Here is a 24,654-nt window from a genome sequence, read left to right as displayed (position 1 = left end):
TGTTTCCTTTGATGTGCAGAAGCTTTTGATCTTGATGAAGTCCCAAAAGTTCATTTTTGCTTTTGTTTCCTTTGCCTTTGGAGACATGTCTTGAAAGAGTTAGCTGTGGCCAATGTCAAAGAGGTTACTGCCTATGTTCTCCTCTAGGATTTTGATAGCTTCCTGCCTCACATTGAGGTCTTTTATCCATTTTGAGTTTATCTTTGTGTATGGTGTAAGACAGTGGTCGAGTTTCATTCTTCTATACATAGCTGTCCCATTTTTTCAGCACCATTTATTGAAGAGGCTGTCTTTTTTCCACTGGTTATTTTTTCCTGCTTTGTCAAAGATTATTTGATCATAGAGTTGTGCGTCCATGTCTGGACTCTCTACTCTGTTCCACTGGTCTATGTATCTTTTTGTACCAGTACCATGCTGCCTTGGTGAGCACAGCTTTGTAGTAAAGCTTGAAATCAGGCATACCAATTTCGTTTCCCTTTTTCAACATTTCCTTAGCAATTAAGGGTCTTTTCTGCTTCCATACAAATTTTAGGATTGTTTGTTCCAGCTCTTTGAAAAATGCCAGTGGAATTTTGATCAGAATGGCATTGAAAGTGTAAGTTGCTCTGGGCAGTATAGACATTTCAACAATATTTATTCTTCCAATCCATGAGCATGAAATGCTTTTTCATCTTTTTGCATCTTCTTCAATTTCTTTCAAGAGTGTTCTGTAGGTCCTTGAGTACAGATCCTTTACATCTTTGGTTAGGTTTATTCCAGGATGTCTTATGGTATTTAATGCTACAATAAATGGAATTGATTCTCTATTTTCCTTTCTACACTTTCATCATTAGTGTATAAGAAGTCAACTGATTTTTGTACATTGATTTTGCATCTTGCCACATTATTGAATTGCTGTATGAGTTCTAGTAGTTTGGGGGTGGAGTTTTTTGATTTTCCATATAAGATATCATGTCATCTGTGAAGAGAGAGAGTTTGACTTTTATTTGCCAATTTGAATGCATTTTATTTCTGTTTATTGTCTGGTTGCCGGGACAACATGCTGTCTGATTGCTAGGACTTATAATAGTACTATGTTGAACAACAGTGGTGAGAATGTTCCTTGTCATGTTCCTGATCTCAGAGGGAAGACTGTGAGTTTTCCCCCATTGAGAATGATATTTGCTGTGGGTTTTTCATAGATAGATTTTGTGAAGTTGAGAAATGTCCCCTCTATCCCCATACTTTTAAGAGTTTAAATCAGGAATGGATGCTGTATTTCGTCAAATGGTTTTTCTGCATCAGTTGGGAAGACCGTGTGGTTCTCTCTTCTCTATTGATTTGTTCTATCACATTGATTGATTTTTGAATATTGAACCACCCTTGCATCCCAGGGATAAATCCCACCTGGTTATGGTGGATATTTTTAATGTACTGTTGGATCCTATTAGCTAGTATCTTGTTGAGAATCTTGGCATCCATATTCATCAGGGATATTGGTCTGAAATTCTCCTTTTTGATGGGGTCTTTGCCTGGTTTGGTGATCAGGGTAATGCTGGCTTTATAGAAAGAGTTTGGATGTTTTCCTTCTGTTTCTATTTTTTGACACAGCTTCAGAAGAATAGGTATTATTTCTTCTTTAAATGTTTGGTAGAATTTCCCAGGGAGTCCATCAGGTCCTGGGGTCTTGTTTTTGGGAAGGTTTTTGATCACTGTTTCAATATCATTACTATTCAGGTTGTCAACTTTTTCCTGTTTCAGTCTGGGAAGTTTATAGGTCTCCAGGAATGCCCCCATTTCTTCTAGGTTGCTTAACTTATTGGCATGTATTGATATTGGCATGATATTATATTGGTGTGTTGATAATAATTTCTGATGATTATTTCTATTTCCTTCATGTTGGTTGTGATCTCTCCACTTTCATTCATAGTTTTATTAATTTGGATCCTCACTCTTTTTTTTTGGATTAGTTTGACCAGTGGTTTATCGATGTTATTGATCCTTTCAAAGAACCACCTTCTAGTTTCATTGATGTGTTCTACTGTATCTCTAGTTTCTAACTCATTGATCTCTGCTCTAATCTTAATTATTTCCCTTCTTGTGCATGGAGTTGGCTTAATTTGTTGTTGATTTTCCAGTACTTAATGTGTAAATAGAGTTGGTGTATTTTGGATTTTTCAGTTTTTTGAGTGAGAGTTGGATAGCTATGTATTTCCCCCTTAGGACTGCCTTTCTCATATCTAGGTTCTGGATCGATGTGTCTTTATTCTCATCGGTTTCCATGAATTATTTAAGTTCTTCTTTGATTTCCTGGTTGACTCAAACATTCTTAAGCAGGGTGGTCTTTAGCTTCCAAGTGTTTGTATTCCTTCCAAACTTTTTCTTGTGATTGAGTTCCAGTTTGAAAGCATTGTGGTCTGAGAATATGCAGGGAATAATCTCAATCTTTTAGTATCAATTGAGCCCTGATTTGTGATCCAGTATTTGGTCTGTTCTGGAGAATGTTCTATGTGCACTTAAGAAGAATGAGTATTCTGTTGTTTTAGGGTGTAATATTCTGTATATATCTTTGAGGTCCATCTGGTCCAATGTGTCATTCAAAGCTCTTGTTTCTTGATTTTCTGCTTAGATGATCTGTGGATTACAGAGAGTTGCATGTTAAAATCCCCTACAGTTTATGTGCTCATATCAATATGACTGTTTATTTTGTTTAACAGTTGGCTTATGTAGTTGGCTGCTCCCATATTGGGGGCATAAATATTTACAAATCTTAGATCTTCCTGGTGGATAGACCCTTTAAGAATGATGTAGTGTCCTTCTGTATCTCTGACTACAGTCTTTAGCTTAAAATCTAATTTATCTGATATGAAAATTGGTACCCCAGCTTTCTTTTGAGGTCCATTGGCATGAAAGATTGTTCTCCATCCCTTTACTTTCAATCTGGATGTATCTTTAGGTTCCAAATGTGTCTCTTGTAGAAAGCATATGGATGTATCCTGTCATTTTATCCAGTCTGTAATCCTGGGCCATTTTATGGGAGCATTTAGGCCATTCACGTTGACGGTAATTATTGAAAGATAAGTTTTTATTGACATCACCTTGCCTGAGAAGTCCTTGTTTCTATAGATTGTCTCTGTAAATTTCTGTTTTATGTCATTTTTGGATGCTTTCTTCTTTTATAGAACTCCCCCCCTTAATATTTCTTATGGTGCCAGCTTGGTGGTCACATAATCTTTTAATCATTGCCAGTTTTGGATGCTCTTTATCTCTCCAACCATTTTGAATGTCAGCCTTGCTGGATAAAGTAATCTTGGCTACATGTTTTTCTCATTTAGTGCCTTGAATATGTCTTTTCAGGCTTTTCTGGCTTGCCAGGTTTCTGTGGACAGGTCTGACATTATTCTGATGATCCTTCTTCTGTACCTAAGGAATCTTTCCCCCCTAGTTGCCCTTAAGGCCTCTTGTCTAAAATTATGATTTGTGACTTTCACATTTAAGTGTCTGGAGTCTTTCTAGACTCATTGATCTTAGGGGTGTCCTTTCTGCCTCTAGGACATGAACACTTGTTCCATTCCCCAGATTAAGGAAATTTTCATCCAGAATTTGTTCAACTATATCTTTTAGTCTCTCTCTTTTTCCACTCCCTCAGGGATCCCAATAACTTTGATGTTGGAGCATTTCATGGTATCATTTATTTCCCTAACTCCGTTTTCATGGCTTCTAAGCTGTTTGTTCCAGGCCTCGTCCTGATCCTTCTTTTCTATCTGTTTTTCTTCTAGATCACTAATTTGATCTTCTGTCTCAGTTATCCTATTTGTTAGAGTATTTAGATTAGATTGGTTCTCATTGGTAGCATTTTTTAGTACTGCCAGATCAGCCTTCACTTCCACCCTTAGAGTTTCTGTGTTGCCACTAATGGTCTCCTCCAGCCTAGCCATTGTCTGGATATTTGATACCCTGAATTCCCTTTCTGACATACTGTTTATGTTCCTATCCAATAGTTCTGTGGCAGAGGACACAGCCTCTGAATTTTTACTCTGTTGGTTGTTTCTCCTCCTAGTCATTTTGGTGAGAGGTGGTTGAGGGGACATATAGTGGAATATATCAACCACAATCTAGGCAAGGTGCACCCTGGAAAGTTTCAGAGCAATAAGAGGTCACCACCAAAAATAAAGAAAAAAAAAAAGAGAAAGAGAGAGAGAGAGAGAAGAAAAGAATTAAAAAAAGAGAAAACTCAGCCAAAATGAGCCCCAAAATTATGACTTATAAGATACTTAAACAAACACGAACAAAGAAAAAGACTGACAAAAGTAAAAGAAAAGGAAAAAAAAAAACCCAACCAAAATGAACCTGAAGAATAAGATTTATATAGTACAAAACCAAAAATGAATACACAGAAACACTAGCAGAAGAATAAGATGGGAAGGTGGTTATTAACCCTTGATGTGAGCAAGAAAGGTTATTTCAGTTCTTCCTGGGTGAATTTTGTTATCTTTGTTAAATGACTCAACTTTCCAGAGATACAGGGAAATTAAAACTTTTATATATAGGGGTAGTATTGAGTAGGGAAAAAGGATTACCTTGAAGCTTATATCTGTATGTATAAAAAAAGAAAAAAAGAAAAAAACACATGTATATGTATGAAAAAAGTTCAAGTTAAAAAGTTATTATAGGGGGTGCACCTGGGTGGTTCAGTGGGTTAAAGCCTTTGTCTTCAGCTCAGGTCATGGTCTCAGAGTCCTGGGATGGAGCCCCACATCCGGCTTTCTGCTCAGCGGGGATCCTGCTTTCCTGCTTCCTCCTCTCTCTCTGTCTGCCTCTCTGCCTGCTTGTGATCTCTGTCTGTCAAATAAATAAACAAAATCTTAAAAAAAAATTATTACAGAATATGTTGTATTAAACCTCTAGTTGTAATAGTAAGTGGTTAAAATAATTAAAAGAACAAGAATCATGAGAATGAATTTTATAAAAGAAAGAAAGAAAAGTTTTATCTATGAAATATACAGGTTTGGGGGCAATACTGGGAGCTTAATATATTGTTTTCCCCTGATGGTGGGGTTTTACAGTTTTATGGGAACCCTGTGGCGGTTGTCCTCTTGTTCTTTTGGCTTGTCTTCTGGGGGAGGGGCCTGCCATATTGATTTTTTTTGTCAGTCTTTCTTGGGCTGTGTCACCATGCCCCCTATCAAGGGGCTTGGCTCTGTGGAGACTGGTTTTCAGGGTTTTGTTCTCTGGAGATTTTTGTTCTTTGGCGGCATTTTTGTGTCTTTTCAGAGGTATAGTAGAAAGCAAACTATCCACACCCAGACCTCCTCAGAGAGAAGCCTCAGTCTGCTCCCTCCGGAGTGATTCAGAATGCACAGACTTCCCCTCTGCAAACTCCGCAAGCTTGCAGAGGCAGTGTGCACCCCGAGACACCATCTTAGTGGTTGCCCTATGCCCCCACTTGTGTCTGCACCCCCATGCCACTAAAACTGCAAGCAATATTGGTCCAGGTGAGCCCACACCCAGGTGACTGCTGTTGCCCAGGACTGCTCTCTGAGGTCCATGCCCATGCCAGGTGTGCTCCCACCCAGCAGGCATACATGTCACAGAAGGCTGAAGGCAGAGAGACCCGGGCCTGAGTGGGTGCCATGTTCTTTCAGGCATGGGCTGGGTCCACTCAGACCCTGTGGCCGCATATGTCATGGAAGACTGCGGGCCCAGAGACCATGGGCCGGTGCCAGTGCAAGGCTCTCTCAGGCACGGGCCAAGCTGGAGTGGTGTTGCAAGTAGAGGAAAGCCACGGCCTCAGGGACCACAGACTGGAGGCCCTGAGTGTCTCTCTCTGGCATGGGTGGTCACCAGTGGTAACCATCCTGGGACTGTGGGCTTAGGCCAGTGCCAATGACTGCCAGATTCCACCAGTTTTCCCTTAAGATCTTTTGCTCTTTCTGAGTGCTTTTAACCAGTCTCCAAGTTAATGCTGGTTCCCAATCACAGGGCACTTCCGTATTATGGTATTACTTTCCAGTTGGTCACTTCTGGTGGCTCCCTCCCCTTCTGTTTATCCTCTGATATCTGTCCAAGCATTCCAACTCTGCTTTACCTCTCCATTGCTATCTTCTGCCCTCACAGAGATCCAGAAGTATATAATCTTACATCTCAGGCTGATTTCATGGGTGTTCAGAGTGTTCTGGTAGATATTTAGCTCACTTTAGGGGACGGGTTGAAACAGGGTCTCCTACTTCTCCACCATCTTGACCCTCCTCTATAGTAATATTTTCAACCTTAATATGTTAATACCTTTAATAACATTGATATATATTTTAATTTTAAACTATACTTGCATTTCTTAGAGAGATTAAATCTAATCACCATACATAATTATTTCATAAACTTTATTATAATTAGTTTTCTCCTGTTTTATGTCCAATATGTTCCCTTTTGATCATTTGTGAAACTAGGTGATAATTTCACTTTATCATACAATTCATGCCTGGCTTTGGCATCAAAGATGTAGTTTCCCTATATAATGAAATGAGGGACATTCTATTTTTTTCCATTATCTCAATGCTTGTATGAGATTAGTAATACCTGTTACTTAAGAGTTTGATAGATTTGTTGATAAATATGTCCAGGTCTGATTCTTCATTTTGAGGGAGAACTTTAAATATTGATTTGATTATTTAATACCTATATAAAGTATGCTTCTAGTTTTTATGTTAGGTTTTATAACTTATTTTTAATAAAGCTATACATTTTGTTTGTTGTCAAATTTATATTATCTATTTGCTCATAGCCTCTTGTAATGATGGTTTTTCAAGTCTCCTAATATTTTTCTATATCTTTTCTGTACTCCCTAGTCTATCTCTACAGAAGTGTGCCACTTTTATTAGATTTTTCAAGGAAACATCCTTCTATTCTAAATTTAATATTTCATTTGCCTTTTATTTTCTCTTGCTTTTTTTCTGGGTTGTCTTGTTTTCTTTTCTTGTTCCTCTAGCTTCTTAACTGAACAGTGAGTTGATTTTTTTCAAAATGTCAGTGTTTCAAAAGATGCATTTTATGCTGCAATTTTCTAAGTATTTATTTAGTTATATTCCATAGTTTTGAAATGTACTAAGATTCATTCCAAATAATACACAACTTTGTGATCACTTTTTCTATTATGGTATGTATAAGAATGAGTTATTTAGAAGACGTTCTTTAATTTCATGATATAGAAACTTTTAACCGCTCACTAACAAATATTGATGTATTGGTTTGTCATCTTAAAATGTACATGATTCAATCATTTATTTGAAAAGTTTTAGAATATTCATAAGAAAATGCAAAATGAAAATTATCCTGAAATTCCTATCAGAAGTGATTTAGTGTTTTTCTTTTAGCCTCCCTTGTTTCGTATCTTCCTTTTCATATTTTGTCCCCTTCTTACCCTTGACCCTGCTTTGTATGTAGTCAGTCAAATCATTCTATTTCTACTAAATCTTTTTTATTATCTGTCATTGAACCTAAACGATGACTGTTTCAACAGTATCAATTTATCCCCAGAATTTCTATTTGGCTCTATTTCTCTTTTATCTTTTTAAGAAATCTATTTGACTTTTATCAGTTTTATATGGTTTTGGTTCCTTCCCTTATGTCTTTAATCTCTGTAAGCATATTTATTAATGGAACATATGAACTCCTTCGGTTGTTTTCCTGAGTGCTTGGATTTAGCATATTAATTTCCATGGATCTTTATCGGTGGAAATCTTGTGGGGCCTTAAAAAGGATACCTGTGGGCTTTTTTTTTTTTTTTAATCTAATTTACCAAGATACCATTGGGCCAATTTGATGGACTAGGATCATAAGCTAAAGTTCAATTAAAAAATATTTCAACAAAGGTTAAACTCAGTACAAAATTGATGAGAAATTGGGCATATTTGGCATTACATGATTCCAGGCCAGTATTTTGGTAGCTGTTACAGAGTAGGAGAAAGAACAGAAGAAAAGATGAAGGGGGCAATTTGTTAAGTATCTGACTCTTGGTTTCAGTTTAGGTCATGATCTCAGGGTTGTGATCTCACAGTTGTGCGATCAGAGTCTGCTTGAGTTTCTCTCCCTTTCCCTCTCCCCCTCACACTCATTCATTCTCTCTTGCTCTCAAATAAATAAATAAATATTAAAAAATAAGAAAAGATGAAACAGTGAAGTTAGAAAGTAATATGATAGGGCAAAATAAGGAGAAAAAGAGATACAGTTCTACAAAAGCTTGTTAAACATTAAATCACTTCCCACTGTTATCATATTGAAGTGAGTTTTATGTTCTCTCTTTTGGGTAGATGGATGAAGACCCTAGCAGGTGTACATTGAAAAATCACATTTCCAGAATATATTGACCTTCAGGTGACAAATTATTTGAGGGTAATAAATAGGACTATTCATTTTAGTCCTTAACTTCAAATTGAATAATGATTTATTTTCCTTCCCTTGTATTTCTTCCTTTCTCAACATGCCTCTCTTCTGTGTTTTCCTCACCACTTTACCACTCTTTCACTACCTTCTTTCTTTTATAAATCTTTCTTTCTGTTGTATATTTTTCTATCCTCCCTCTCTTTATCTAGGTCAGTTTACTTCCTGCAATGTTCAGGGAGTTATGCATCTTGGCTTCAGAAATTTCCCAAGCTTTTTTCTCCCTACTTGGTATCTTGCTCCAAGTCTCATACAAGTGTGTAAGTTCTGGTTGCCACGAAACACAGTCCATCATGAAGGAGACTCTCAGAAGTCATCCATTCTAATTAAGGGATAATTTAAACAATCTCTTAAAATTTTGTAATTTTAATTTTGGAGCTTACCCATTTTATTAAAAGTTATCTGCTTTACCTGTAAAAATGATTCTATGTTTAGTTATGCAAAGGGAAAGAATAAAGTGGTAAGATGAAGTCATTTCCTGTATATATGTATCTATTTCTCCTCCTTAGTGTATTTTTATGTATTATTGTCTTTCCAGGGGTGGGGAGGGGAACAAATTAAATGCTTAGGATCTAAAATTCTATCTCTATTTTGGATAATAAACTTTTATTATCTTACAAAGCCCTATGAAAATTTTCTAAATTCTTACTTTCACTTTGTTCTCTGTCTTTTCTCCAATACTGCATACATAGGAAACCATCATACACATTTAGGTTTACTATTAGATGAAGATGATGATGGGCACAAAATAATAAATTGGAAGATAGCTGAGCACTACAGCTCTGTGTCTCTTTCATGAACCATGGCATATTGGTCAGTATTTCAAATATCTAGTTTCTTAGATTTCATTAGACCTCCTCAAAATGACTCTTGGTTGTATTTTTACCCAGCTCCCTGGTGAGAAACAAAGTCTGAAACTCTACTCAGCTATAGTCTATATTTGTCTTCTGAAACTATGTGTATTTTGCTGATTCCATACATAAAAGTACTAGGAATAAAATCAATACTGATATTTGTCTGAAAACTATGTGGAATGTCTGACAAGTCATGTAATTCACTTTACAAAGGGAAAAACAGACATTTTGATAGGCGAAATGATTACCTCCCAATCCTCTCTGATATCAAAGCTGTTAGTTGTTAGCCTTCATCTTAAGGATGGAACTACAGCTAGCTGTTCATCAAAACCTCTTTTAATGAGGAATGGCTGAGCTACTGACAAATGATCATTATTTTTCCTTCTTTGCCAAAAAAAAAAAAAAAAAAAAAAAAAAGCCTTGACATGATGAAGTGCTCTAATCGATTCCAGCCTCTCTTTTGTTGTCAAAAAATCTATTAACCTATGGGGAACTGTGGCCTTAAAGACCAAAGATTCAACATGGCTGATTGAAGAAGATCCATAATTTTCATTTGGCAGTTTTGCCCAAATTAAAGGAATAAGAAAAATGGTTGTATTTATTTATTTTTTTCTATTTTACCAGTAGCATATTTTTTCTTCCATTCTGTCTGATTACTCTGACTTAAAGGGTTTTAGGATAGCTCCAAGTGTTCTGTCTGGACCTTTCCTATATTTGAGATACTTCTAGAATTTTACACTCATGGTGAAGCTCAAGCTAACACCCCCATCTCCTTGGCAGTGTCTCAAACACTTATTTGAAGAAAGAAGGTATAAGATTTCCTCCTGACTCCTTGATGGTATCAGTCTTTGAAAGTCAACCAACCTTACTTTTCTGAAGGGAAAATCAATGATTAAATCAGAATTAAGAATAGCATAGATTCTGGGTACTACTTTAGAATGCCATCAGTATTAGAATACTAAGTGAATTTAATATGACTGACAACTCTTGAAGGAAGTTATCTTTTAAAATCCTTATGAAACTATCAAATGATAAAAGACAAAGTCCTATTTAATTAATTACAATATGTATGTTTGTAAGTGCAGACTATATACATGTTAATTTTATATTTGGATAAAAATTAGTGTCTTAGATTGTAATTTGAAAATGGTAGCAATCTTTGGCATGGGAAAGGGATAAAAATAGCCTAGTGCTGAGAGATAAACCCTAATAATCTAAATAAGGTCATGGATAAAGACCTTCCTTGCCTTGGGATTCCAACTTCTGTGGAACAACAGAAGTTATATCCTTTAGTGAATAGTTTAAGTTACATGGTTTCTTTCATATGCTTCTCTAATGTCAGGATAGGAAAAGTAGGCTAGATGCAGATATGACAAAACAAATCAGGGAACATTCTCTATCAGTTCATATTAACTCAGGCCTCTGTTTTCCATAATTCTTTAATCTACTTCCTGGGCCTGTGATAATTCTTCTAAATTAAAAATATTCCATGTACTCATGCCATCTTTATCTTTTATTAGAACTTACTCTCAGAAAATATGTGTTTATAACCAGGTAAGATCTTCAAAATATTAACAATATATATAGAATAGTAAGTGTCCAATCAGAACTGATAGCTTCCATGGTACTAGAACAGGGCAGTGGGTATTCTCTACTGTGTCAGGCACTAACCCTAGGAAAATATATGTTGGAAGATAGGATGACTTCCCAGCACGTTTGAAATCACATCAGAGGTAAGATTTTTTTTTTCCCCTCCTGAGGTCAACTATAAAATAATGTATAATTACATGGATTTCATTGGCTGACTTGTCTGAACACTTTTGGGATGTTTTATTATTGAGATTTAGGGAATTTAGGTTTCTGTGGCTTCATGTATACTGATCCTGGGGTATACGCTAAGGAACCACCAAGGACAGAGTCCATGAATTTCAAACTTCTTTATCTCAGTGATTGCTGTAATGCTCTTGGTTATCACAGTCTTAGTAAAACTAAAAAGCCAAACTAATTTATTATAGTAAATTAATTCAAGATATATTTATGTAGTATAGCAAGAAGTTGCTTAGATATATTTTGTTTACCTTATAAATATGATTTATATCACTTGTGAAAATAGATGCAAATATTCTGAATACAAGATACTAGCACTATAGTTCAGGCATATATCAAGAATATGAAGGCGAAATAGGTTTAGTTTTAGGAACAAAAGGATGGTTTTAATATGAGTATATGTGTGTACATAATTGATTACACCAACACATAAGGGGGAAAATCATAAAGATAAACATATAAAATGCAGAACAGAGATTTGATAACATTTAGCTATCATCTAGATAAAATACTAAACATACATAATAGAGGGCAACTGTATAAATATTACAAGTTACTTATAATTACTTGATAAAAATGTTATCCCACCATGGAAATATTAAGCACTTTAATTAAAACAGGAAATAGCCAGGGATGCCAGTTATCACCTGTATTTGTTTAATACTTTCTTAGGGATTTTAACAGATGTGGTGGACAAGAAAAGTAAGTAAGAAGAATAAACATTGGAAAAGAAGAGGCAAATTTAACTCCTTTACTATGACTGAATTCCTTTTGATTGAATTCCTAGAGATCCTGAAAGATTCCATTAACAAAGCTGGCAGGAAAAAAAAATGAAGTTGATAATTTGTTTGCATATAATATTAACATGTAAACTCAATAATTATTTATGCCAGCAGTATGCTCCCAGTAATAAATGTTGGAAAAAGATACAATTTACAACACATAAACTCTAAAACTTAGAAGTATGTTTTAAGAAGGAATTCATAACAATATAATTATTTTTAATATAGAAATTATAGTAAAAATTTTAATAAATATATATAAGAGGTATAAACATATGGCAAGACGTATATGTCCTTGGGTGTCAATCCAGTATCTTATACATATGGATTCTCCAATTACTTTTGGGTTTTCAAAATAATTTCCTTACTCCTGGATAAACTAACTTCAACATTCATATGGCAAACTAATACCTGAAAATATCTAAAAAGAAATTTTAAGAAGGAGAAAGGGAATATTAAATTGTCAATATCATATTATCTATTAATATAATCATAATAACATCAGTGTGGCACTAGCATTTGGAATAGATGAATAGCACAGGGTCACACAACATGATGTACAGAGATAGTTCTCAGTACATAAGAATGTATTATGTAAAAAGTGGTATTTCAGTGTTGTAGTAAACAAATGCATTATTTTAAATATTCTGGCTGCCCCAAAATGAGATTTTACTGTACAGAAGAAAGGCTTTTCAAATGATAAAATCAGACATGTAAAAAACCAAATAAATACATATATTATATAATATAACATTATATTTTATACACACACACACACACACATATTAACAGTGAGAAAAAATAAATCAATACCTATACAGTCTGGAGGCATGGAAAATATTATTTATCAAATATAAAGCATCTTCCTTCAGTTCAGGTCATGATCCCAGGGTCTTGGGATTGAGTCCCCTAGTTACTGGGGAGTCCTCTGTTCAGTGGAAATCTGCTTCCTCTCCCTCTGCTCCTCTGCCTCTACCCCTCGCCCTTCATGTGCTCTCCCTCTTTCTCTCTTTCTCTCTCTTTCTCTATCTCAAATAAATAATATGTTAAAAAAAATTAAAAAGTAGAATCCTACAAGACATAAAAAACAATATAAGCATATGTGTTTGGAGAAATTATATATCTATATATTCTTCAATACAGAAAATATTCAAATGGTAAGTCTAGATTCTTAGTCTACACAAAGAGCTCTTAACTTTTACAAATTGACAAGCAAAAGGCAAGCAACTCAATACATAAATGGGCCAAAATTTTGAATAAGAAATTCTGAGATCATATTCAAATGGCTAACCAACACAAGAAAAAATACTTTCAATCATTGATAATAAGATAAATAGAAACTTTGATAACATGAGATAGTTTTATATGCACTGGACTGGAAAACAATAGAAAGAGGCAAAATATTTTGCCATCTGGCAGGGTGGGAAAATGGTATTCTCATTTGTTGAGTACTGTAAAATGTGAAATTGCAAATACTTTGAAAAACCAACTTGAAAATACATTAAAATTTTAAATTACCTATCATCCTAATAAACCTAAGTATAAAATCTACCTGTTCAAGAACTAGAACTTAAAAATAAACATATAAAAAAGTTTACTGAAGGATTTTTGTAGAACTGCTATAGAAGCCTATTATTCTTTGTGATGGATTATCAAATTATGCCATATCCAACTATAAGGTAATATGCAGCCATTAAAGAGACTTAGTTTAAGCTCTAACAGTTTACATTCAAGGTATCATAAGATATGTTGAGAAAGAAATGGGAGATGCAGAAAACTGTGTCAAACTTGAATATTTTTGCAGTATGTTAATGAACATTCTCATATACATATATGTAGATTTAAATAGAAGTTCAGAAAAACATGGAAATATATATATTCCATTATTAATTTGGCTTACACAGAGGGGAAGAGGGAGGTGAGGGAGATGAGAGTAAGAGAGTATTCTAAAGACAATCCTATTAAATTAGCCTATAACTGTATAAAACTTAACGTGTGTGCATGAGCTGATCTTAAATTTATAAATAATTGAAAGAATTTTTAAAATAAAGAAAAAGTTCAAAGAAGCTACCCCTGACTGGGTAGTGAATCATTTAAAAAAATTAAGCCTGTTACTTTTACTTTAAAATACTAAGAAAGCTTATTTAAATGTGGTAAGGAGATTTCATTCCATGATGTTAAAACAATTTAACAAAATTGCTTTATTCTTTAACTTTGTATATAACACATGCATCATGTGAATTTCTTCAAAGATTTTCAGTAAAAGAACAAGTAGTAAAATGGTTAACTGTCATTTGTAGTTTACATAGATGATGACACATTCATTTATGCTTCAGTAACTGTTATCTTTCTGTCTACCTCAGAAGTCTCATTTCACATGTGACAGACTGACAAATTGAGGATGTATTTCTATTTTCTTTATGAATATTCATTCTTTTAGGGTGGTTTAAAATGTATTATCAAGAACCTTAAAAGAATACCATAAAATACTTTTATTAGTATTTGTTTCATATGTGATAATAAATGTTTCACCTTAGGACAAAGCTAGATTAAAATTAAATACAATTAAAGAATAAAATTAAAAGCTAAAATTAAAATTTTATTTTTTAGAGCAGTTTTGGTTCACAGCAAGAGTAAAGGGAAGGTACAGATATTTTCTCATATACCCCTTACCACACACATGCATAGTCTCTCCCATTGTCAACATTCCCAGTCAGAGTGGAACATTGGTTACAACAGGTGAATTGTGCACTTGCATATTACAATCACCCAAAGTCCATAGTTTACATTATGGCCCACTCGGTGTTGTACATTCTGTGGGTTTGGACAAATGTATAATGACATGTATTTATATTATGGCATCATACAGAATATTTTCACTACCTTAACATCCACAGTTCTCCACCTACTTATCCATCCCATACCCCAAACTCCTGGCAACTACTAATCCTTTTACTGTCTCCATAGTTTGCCTTTCTTAGAATATTATATAGCTAGAATCATATAATATATAGTCTTTCTAGATTGCTTTTTTCCCACTGAGTAATATTCATTTAAGATTCCTTCATGTTGGGGCACCTGGGTGGCTCAGTGGGTTAAAGCCTCTGCCTTTGGCTCAGGTCATGATCCCAGGATCCTGGGATTGAGCCCAGCATCAGGCTCTCTGCTCAGCAGGGACCCTGCTTCCACCTCTCTCTCTGCCTGTCTCTCTGCTTACTTGTGATTTTTGTCTGTCAAATAAATAAATAAAAACTTTTAAAAAAAGAAAAAAAGATTCCTTCATGTCTTTTCACAGATTGATAGCTCTTTTTGATTTTTCTTTTTCTTTCTTTTTTCTTTTTTTAGCACTAAATAATACACTTAGTCTGGATTTACTAGCTTATTTATCCATCTACTTACTTAATCTTGGTTCCTTCCAAATTTTGGCAATTATGGATATAGCTGCTATAAACATCTATTGCAGGTTTTATGTGGACACAAGATTTTTTTTTTAAGATTTTATTTTTTATTTATTTGACAGAGTGAGATCACGAGTAGGGACACAAGTTTTTAACTCGTTTGGTTAAATACCAAGAAGTGTGATTATGGATAGTATAGTAAGAACATGTCTAGTTTTGTAAGAAACCACCAAATTGTTTTCCAAAGTAATTGTACCATTTTGCATATCTCCCAGCAATGGACAAGGCCTCCTATTGCTCTATTTCATCACAAGCACTTAATATTGTCAGTGTTCCAGATTTTGGCCATTCCAACAGACGTGTTTTGATTTGCAGTGTTGTTTTAATTTTCACGTCTCAATATATGATGTGGAACGTTTTTTCATATGCTTATTTGCATTTGTATCTTTTTTACTGAGGTATCTGTTCAGGTCTTTGGCCCATTTTTTTTTTTTTTTTGGTATATACTATTTTATTTTATTTATTTATTTTTTTAAATTTTACCTTTTATAAACATATATTTTTATCCCCAGGGGTACAGGTCTGTGAATCGCCAGGTTTACACCTTCACAGCACTCACCATAGCACATACCCTCCCCAATGTCCATAACCACACCCCCCTCTCCCAACCCCCCTCCCCCCATCAACCCTCAGTTTGTTTTGTGAGATTAAGAGTCACTTATGGTTTGTCTCCCTCCCAATCCCATCTTGTTTCATTTACTCTTCTCCTACCCCCTTAACCCCCCATGTTGCATCTCCTCTCCCTCATATCAGGGAGATCATATGATAGTTGTCTTTCTCCGATTGACTTATTTCGCTAAGCATGATACCCTCTAGTTCCATCCACGTCGTCGCAAATGGCAAGATTTCATTTCTTTTGATGGCTGCATAGTATTCCATTGTGTATATATACCACATCTTCTTTATCCATTCGCCTGTTGATGGACATCTAGGTTCTTTCCATAGTTTGGCTATTGTAGACAGTGCTGCTATAAACATTCGGGTGCACGTGCCCCTTCGGATCACTATGTTTGTATCTTTAGGGTAAATACCCAGTAGTGCAATTGCTGGGTCATAGGGTAGTTCTATTTTCAACATTTTGAGGAACCTCCATGCTGTTTTCCAGAGTGGTTGCACCAGCTTGCATTCCCACCAACAGTGTAGGAGGGTTCCCCTTTTTCCGCATCCTCACCAGCATCTGTCATTTCCTGACTTGTTAATTTGAGCCATTCTGATTGGTGTGAGGTGATATCTCATTGTGGTTTTGATTTGTATTTCCCTGATGCCGAGTGATGTGGAGCACTTTTTCATGTGTCTGTTGGCCAACTGGATGTCTTCTTTGCAGAAATGTCTGTTCAGGGACGCCTGGGTGGCTCAGTTGGTTAAGCAGCTGCCTTCGGCTCAGGTCATGATCCCAGCGTCCTGGGATCGAGTCCTGCATCGGGCTCCTTGCTCGGCAGGGAGCCTGCTTCTCCCTCTGCCTCTGCCTGCCACTCTGCCTATGCTTGCTCTCTCTCTCTCTCTGACAAATAAATAAACAAAATCTTTAAAAAAAAAAAAAAAAAAAGAAATGTCTGTTCATGTCCTCTGCCCATTTCTTGATTGGATTATTTGTTCTTTGGGTGTTGAGTTTGCTAAGTTCTTTATAGATTTTGGACGCTAGCCCTTTATCTGATATGTCATTTGCAAATATCTTCTCCCATTCTGTCAGTTGTCTTTTGGTTTTGTTAACTGTTTCCTTTGCTGTGCAAAAGCTTTTGATCTTGATGAAATCCCAATAGTTCATTTTTGCCCTTGCTTCCCTTGCCTTTGGCGATGTTCCTAGGAACATGTTGCTGCGGCTGAGGTCAAAGAGGTTGCTGCCTGTGTTCTCCTCAAGGATTTTGATGGATTCCTTTGGCCCATTTTTAAATTGGCTTGATCTTGTTGTTTCTTGTTGTTTCTGGAGTTCTTTGTATATTTGTAATAATAGTCCTTTATCAAGCAAACACTTTTTAATGTAATTTGTTTTCTTGCAACTTACTTCTTCATCCAGGATTCAACTGGGGTGCCTGAGTGGCTGAGTTGGTTAAACCTCTGCCTTCCACTGGGGTTGTGATCATAGGGTCCTGGGATTGAGTTCCACATCAGCTCCTTGCTCAGCGGGGAGTCTGCTTCTCCCTCTGGCCTTCTCCCTGCTCATGATCTCTCACTCACTCGTTCTCTCTCTCTCTCTCTGAAATAAATTAAAAAAAAAAAAGGGGGAACTCAATTGACACAGAGATATAATAGGAATCATTATAACTGAAATAAAGTGAACAACTAAGGAATATCTTCCAGAAAGAATAGTAAAAGTACTAGCATGTTATAGGAGTAATGAAGATTATAAAATTGAGATTATCTTCTCAAATTGTCAGCCTTTGTTGTCTTGTAATTTAGGTCCTGTTGAAATAATATTTAATTATGTTAATGTGAAGCAGAAGTATGGCACATTAGAAACAAAATTGAGGTTACATTGAATTTTTAGTGTAGCCTTTGTATTATTAGGATAGTTACAGTTGCTAGGAGAAATTCTGAGAAGTGTCTTTTCTAACTTCTAGAAATTTACATTTTCAAAGTCCAGCTCAGAAACATACAGCAATTAAAAGTATAAGTAGGATAAAAAGAATCCCCAATCAAGGTCTTCAGTGTGGAATTTATAAGGAAAGTACTCCATTATTTTTGCAAATGGTCATTAGTCATTCCAACTATATAATACTATATGAGAAATTCTACATTTACAATGAAGACAAACAGGGATCTTGTATAGAGTATGAAGTAGTGAAAAGACCACTAGAACCAGAAAATCTGTTTCATCTTGTTTTTTATTCAAATGAGCCATCTGGCTTTGGGAAAATTACTTAGTATCTTTTATCTTCTGCCTCTATGTCCATGACCTTCTAACCCAGTTTACTTTGGAAAGTCTTAGTTTATACCCCTGTACTGGTAAAATATTAATCCTGTACCATTCACTATCAAAAATATGCTGCTTTCGCTAATATATTATAATTTTAACCTTACTTATGTGCAGATACACACACACTTTTGCATGGTATCTCAGCCTCTTTGAAGCCTATCCACAGAGCCCACAGAACCCAGAAGGAAGTGGTTTCTAATTTTAGTGTGCATACAGATCTCTTGATTTCTTGTTATATACCACATATAGAATACAGGGCTGTCTTCCAAATTGTCTTGTCAGAAGCTCTGTTATGAGTAACAAAGGTCTTTTTACTAAGGTGGGAATTTTGAGAACAGTTCACTACTCTGCAGCTCTGATTTCAAGCCATGATAGAGTTTTGTTTTTCCCCTTTGTTTTTAGGTGAAATGTATGACTAGTTCTAGTCATTGAGTTGAAGAAGAAATGGTATTTGTCATCTATGGGCTGGGATTTTATGTATGTATGTATGTATTTATTTATTTATTTTGGCAGAGTGACAGGCACTATTTAACAAGGTAGCTGATCTGCCAACCTCATTCCTTAAATGACCTCTATTAGCAGAGATTCCTACCTTGCCAATCCTGCTGAAGATCATGAAGTATGAATGAGTAATAATAAAACTTTGCCATTTTAAGCTATTGATTTTTTAAAAATTTTATTTATTTATATTGACAGAGAGAGAGAGAGATCACAAGTAGGCAGAAAGTCAGGCAGAAGGAGAGGGGGAAGCAGGTCTCCAGCTGAGCAGAGAGCCTGACACAAGGCTTGATCCCAGGACCCTGAGATCATGACCTGAGCTGAAGGCAAAGGCTTAACCCACTGAGCCACCCAGGTTCCCCTAAGCTATTGATGTTTTTAAGCCTTCAGGCAGATCTGGCCTATCTTGATGGATATATGGATGTTTCAGTCCACATTTTGAGAATATTTGATAAAAAGCATATTGATTCAAAGTTAATACCTCTATACTGGAAGAATCCCAGTGAATTATGAATCCCAATAGGTAAAGATTATATAAGAGAAACAATGATAAAAGAGTTTCAAAAGCTATTTCCAGAATGGTAGATGGACTTGGAGGGGAGAGAAATTAAGAGGAGTGTTATAAGAATATCAAGTGATCACAGATGTCAAATGCTGTAAAGTTGAGTAAAATAAGGATTAAAGGTATGTGTGGCATACGTACCATTTTTGTGTTCAACAAGAAAAGGTCTTGTGAAGAGTTGGTAAGTCAATGATGAAAAAAGACATTTAGATAACCAATGTAAATTATTCATTGAGACCCTTCACTTTGAAGGCAAGAAAAATAATATGGTGGTATCTCGAAGAGATGAGTGGCATCTCATTTAGAAATCTAATTATATGAGAGATTAGAACAATGTTTCTCAACCCTGTACATTAATTAAAATCATCACCTAGGGGGAAATAAAGATGTCAAGACCTACTACTGGCCAATTGATCAGAACCTCTGGGTATAGAACCAAAGCATTGGCATCTGTAAGAGTACTCTGCATGATTATAGAGTCACATTATGAAAATCACTGACAAAAATCACATTTTAATCCTACTGGGAAGAACCTAGTGGAAAATATCTCTGATAGAAAAGATAACCTATAGCAAAATAATCAAGAATTTCAAAGAATATGCAACCAAAGCTGAGGTAGAAAGACTAAACTTAAGAGAAGACATTTTCCCCACATTATAGCATCAGAGCGAGAGGAAAATGTGTATAGTGCATATAGTTCTGTTTATTGGAGAGAAAGTTGATATAGTTTGCATCTGATAGAAACTTCTATTTTTATCAGTACAGCAAAGGGAAAGTAATATTCTGAGTACAAAGTGATATAAGGAGGTCAGAGGTTTAAGGAGAGGTAACTTACTGAAGGAACATTGTGATATCTCTGGGAAATATTGAAGTGAAAACCACAAATTACTATAAACTTGTCAGATATGTGATTTTTTTTCTCCAGAAATGTCCGGCTCCCCAGTAGTAGTCATGGACAGAGCTTCTGATTGGGTTCACCGTGGTTGTGGATTTTGCCATGAGGTTGTAATGGGAAAGCAGTGGTTCAGAGTGATGTAGGTATTTTCAAAATAGCAATTAAAATGAGGGTCTTTTTGCTTGGAATTAAAGCTGGATACAGAAGAAATAAAGGGAAGATGGCATTTTTTTTTTTTTTTTTTTTTTGCATCATATCCTGGTGGTCTGCGTGAGACCTAAGTACAGGAAAATGAAGAGAGCAGCCAAGATTGTGGCCAGAAAATGGCATGTTTAAGTTAATAGTTTTGGAGATGAATTTGATTTGCCTGGTATTTGGAAAATTATTTTTATGAACATTGATATGCTAAAATAATGATAAGGCTTAGGTTGGAAAGAATAAATTTAGAAGTCTTTATGATTAATGACTAATTATTTAGTGACAATGTTAGGGAAATTTGGAGACCACTACAATGAGAAGAGGTTGTATAGTCAGATATGATTAACTCACAGGAGCAAGATCCATACAGCTGGGAGGGCAACTGCTTAGAAAGGACATTGGAGAGCTGTGAGGACACCATCTCCACCATCTGACCTGAAGTACACGATATGAGAGAGACAGCTGTTGTAGAGCATCATAGATTTTTCTGTTTCAGCTATGATATGGGTGAGGAAACAATGAGATATCATGTGTTAGTGAAAGCTACCGGGAGCTAATAGGAGTTGGGTTGATACTGGAAGGAGAAAAATCTGAAGAAAACTTCATTCTGAAGATCTTTAACTTAGGGATTTCTACTGGTTTGTTAGAGGTGATTTGAATGACTTCTGCTTTGAAGGAAGTAAGGTGGGTTTTATCAGACAAGAGCCAAGCATCTTTTCCAAGTGTTTGAGGCTTGGAGTGCTCTTCATTTCATATGAGAACATCAGTGCTTTAAAGTCACCTCAGGTAATTCTGTAATAGAGTGATATGGGAATATGGGAATATGAGAATAATAATATGGAAAGTAATATTACTAAATAATATGGGAAGTAATATATGGGAAGTAATAGAACTAAACCCCAAATAGAAAAGATTTCGGAGTGCCTAATAGGATATAGGGAACTTTCCTAAGAGATAGAGTTCTATTGACATGGCAACAGTATCCCATTAACTATTTTAAGCTGTTTCAGTTACTGTTCTCTAATTTGTCAGAGGTAAATATAGTAGTAATGGAAATGGATACTGTTGAGAGACTTCTTTATAGTCACATAAATCTTCTCAAAGCTTTTAATACTTAGAAAACCCACATATACAAGATATTCTATATTGAGTCAAGTAACAAGTACAATAGTTGACTGGATAGACTTACTTTTCATAACCAACTGTTGCCTTTCCCTTTCTGCAATGTTCTTTTAACCTAAAAGACAAATATTAAAACAAATGAATCCCACCTACTTAAATTGGTACTTTGAAAACCCTATTTTGATATCTAGTAACATTTTCTTATAGGTAAGATTCACCACTGTACAATTGAAACTTCAAAGTGTAACTTTTTAAATACCACTCTGCATTTCCATCAGTCATGAAGTAAAAGCACATCACCAATTTGAACAGGGACGATTTAATGTAAATCATTACTAACTTGTAGAAAGGGTCACTAACTAAAAGGGTCGCAGCCTAGGACTCTAGAAATACAGAAAAAGCAAATGCAAGAAGCACCAAGTACCTCTAGGGCTGAAAAAAAAAAAGTGACAAGGAAGAGACTAAGAGCTTAGGGAAACATGCTTAGGCCCCACCTCCACCCATCCCAAAGCTGAGATTCTGAACTTGTAGAAGAATGTGTGTCTGCCACAGAAACATATAGTCCACCAGAAGCAGAGAAATTTGATGGAGGAATGGGTGACGACCATAGGGGTGAATCATTAGAAGGCAGAGAAATTCACAAGACATTGTGGCCAGGTCAGAGCTGGTTTGTAATAATAGTCCAGAGGATGGCCAACAAACATCTTGAAGGGCACAGGTGAACACGGACTGGTCTGCAAGGACCATGAAGATAAGCACCATTGGGCCTCCCACAGGCCTACTGCTAGCAGGCATTCGTACAAAGCAACAACACATCATAGCCGGGAGAGAGGCATTTTCTTTTGTGATAGACTCACAATAATCCTCATTTATCCTCTATGAAACGGCATAATATCACTCTAGTTATCAAAGCAGAAATGTTTGCAGAATTCAACTCCAGAATCAACAGCATTTCAAAAAAGCATGAATTTAGTACTGAGAGGAAATATACTGTCACAGCTTTTATCTTGAAAAATCAGAAAATATTTCTAAATTCTGATGTCTCAAGAGCAGCAGAGCAAAAGTAACTACCATGCAATATAATTATATATCTGATTTTAGGTTTCAACATATTCAACCCCAAAGATGATTTTTGGAGAAATGAAGCAAAAGGATCAATGTTTTGTATTAAAATGCCAATTCAAATGTAGACATTACTGAAGAAGCTATGTTAAACGCTAATACATTAAGATTGCTTTTATATACTACACAAAGATAACTTTTATAAGTGAGGAATTTTATTTTGTAAACCATTTGAAATATTATATGCCAGTTTTGCAGGTTGATGTAAATGGAGATATGAGCTAGAACAACCCCTATGTCCAGATATGCGTTCGATCTATGGGCCACATCACATTCACTTACAGTGTTTTGGCTAACATTTTTGGCTAATTGTCTTCTTCCCTAGCTTCTTCTTTGGAAATGTAAATATTTCCAAGACCTTGTTTAACTGTTGCCAGCCACCTTTAGAGTCAAATACATAAGCAGTTTTTTAAACAGTCATTACTCTTCATAGAAACAAATAGCATGCTCCCCAGGGAAATCTTGGTACAGGGAAATCTTGAACTTCATTCTTATCAAAATCCAAATGCTGCACTTAAATGTTAGCCTAAAACCATAAGTATTTTTTTTTAAGATTTTATTTATTTATTTGACAGAGACCACAAGTAGGCAGAGAGGCAGGCAGAGAGAGAGGAGGAAGCAGGCTCCCTGCTGAGCAGAGAGCCCAATGCAGGGCTTGATCCCAGGACCCTGAAATCATGACCTGAGCCGAAGGCAGAGGCTTTAACCCGCTGAGCCACCCAGGTGCCCCTAAAATCTTAAGTATTAATTATTCTAAATGTTCTCCGCTTTTGCTATCTTAAAGTGGATTTGAGGTTATCTTGCTCAATTGCCCACATTTTCCATTTAAGAGAAGGGCAAGCATGTGTAACTTATGATCACTAGCTTACTTCAGGGACATAAGACTCAAGTCATCAGACTACACAATTTAACTCAACATCCTTTTATTTCTGGTGAGGTAAAATAAAGACCACAAACAAAAGAAGTGGAAGAACTTAAAAAGGTGCAGGGAGAAACACGAAAACTAAAGTGGGATCATTGTGATGGGCACCTCAGAATTTTAACTACACATGCCCCCATTTCAACTCTATTATTGTCTCTACATCAACTCATTGTTGAAAAATGAAATTCAGTCAACCAATCAGCTGATTTTTGTGGCTGTTGTTGCTTTTAGTGGCTTCTCCACATAATGGCATACAACTGACCTGACTGCTTTTATATTTCTTACTGAATTGACTTTCTTGGCAAACCAAATCACTGGGTCTTTTGTTATGCTTCAAGTGTAACTGGAATCCTGTCTGTGAAAGATGAATAGGATTGTTAATCAACATCTATAAACCATGTTTAACAAATGGCAATAAGAGAACTACCAACAAGAAAACTTAGTTTCGTTTTTCAATTTTCTTTTATTCAGTATAACTCATGAAGAATGGCAAAAGATTTTTAAGCAGTAATTGGACTGTGGGGAAAAGAGGGGTCACTCTGGGTAGCCTGGTCAAAGGGCATATGATGAAGAGGAATCTTACATAGGAAATTATTTGGCTCCGACACAAATCTGTGGAAAGTAGCTAGTATAGACCAACCTACTGGGTATTCAGACTCACGAAAAATGCTAGATGATATGGATACATTTGGTGGTATTTTGCCATTTCACAATGACCTCTTATTTTTTGAGGATTGCCTCCCTAACCCCCAGGGATTAAGTGCTATTGTTGTACCATGTGCAGTGTCATTTGGGCCACAACTCATCACAGGAGATAAGCTGCTACCTTGTGCTGGGCCGACCATATTCTGTCCCCTGAGAAGTCTGGATTGGGATTCACAGACACTGTCGAGTCTCTCTCTTTCTCTACGAGTCAGAATTATAAATTGCAAACTTAGAAACTGTGGGGTGCCCATCCTCAACAATGAGAGTGGAGAATGATGCAGTCTCTAATGTTAAAAACTGAGGCAGAGATTAGAGAAAGCAGAGCTGATTATTAGAGAAGAAATTCATTTTGGCTTTTTAGTTCCTGGTTCCAGTTCCTT

The sequence above is a fragment of the Enhydra lutris genome, unplaced genomic scaffold (genome assembly GCF_002288905.1).
Source record: "Enhydra lutris kenyoni isolate GAN:26980312 unplaced genomic scaffold, ASM228890v2 scaffoldscaffold21, whole genome shotgun sequence".
NCBI lineage: Eukaryota > Metazoa > Chordata > Mammalia > Carnivora > Mustelidae > Enhydra > Enhydra lutris.
Note: the sequence above shows the minus strand (reverse complement) of the source record.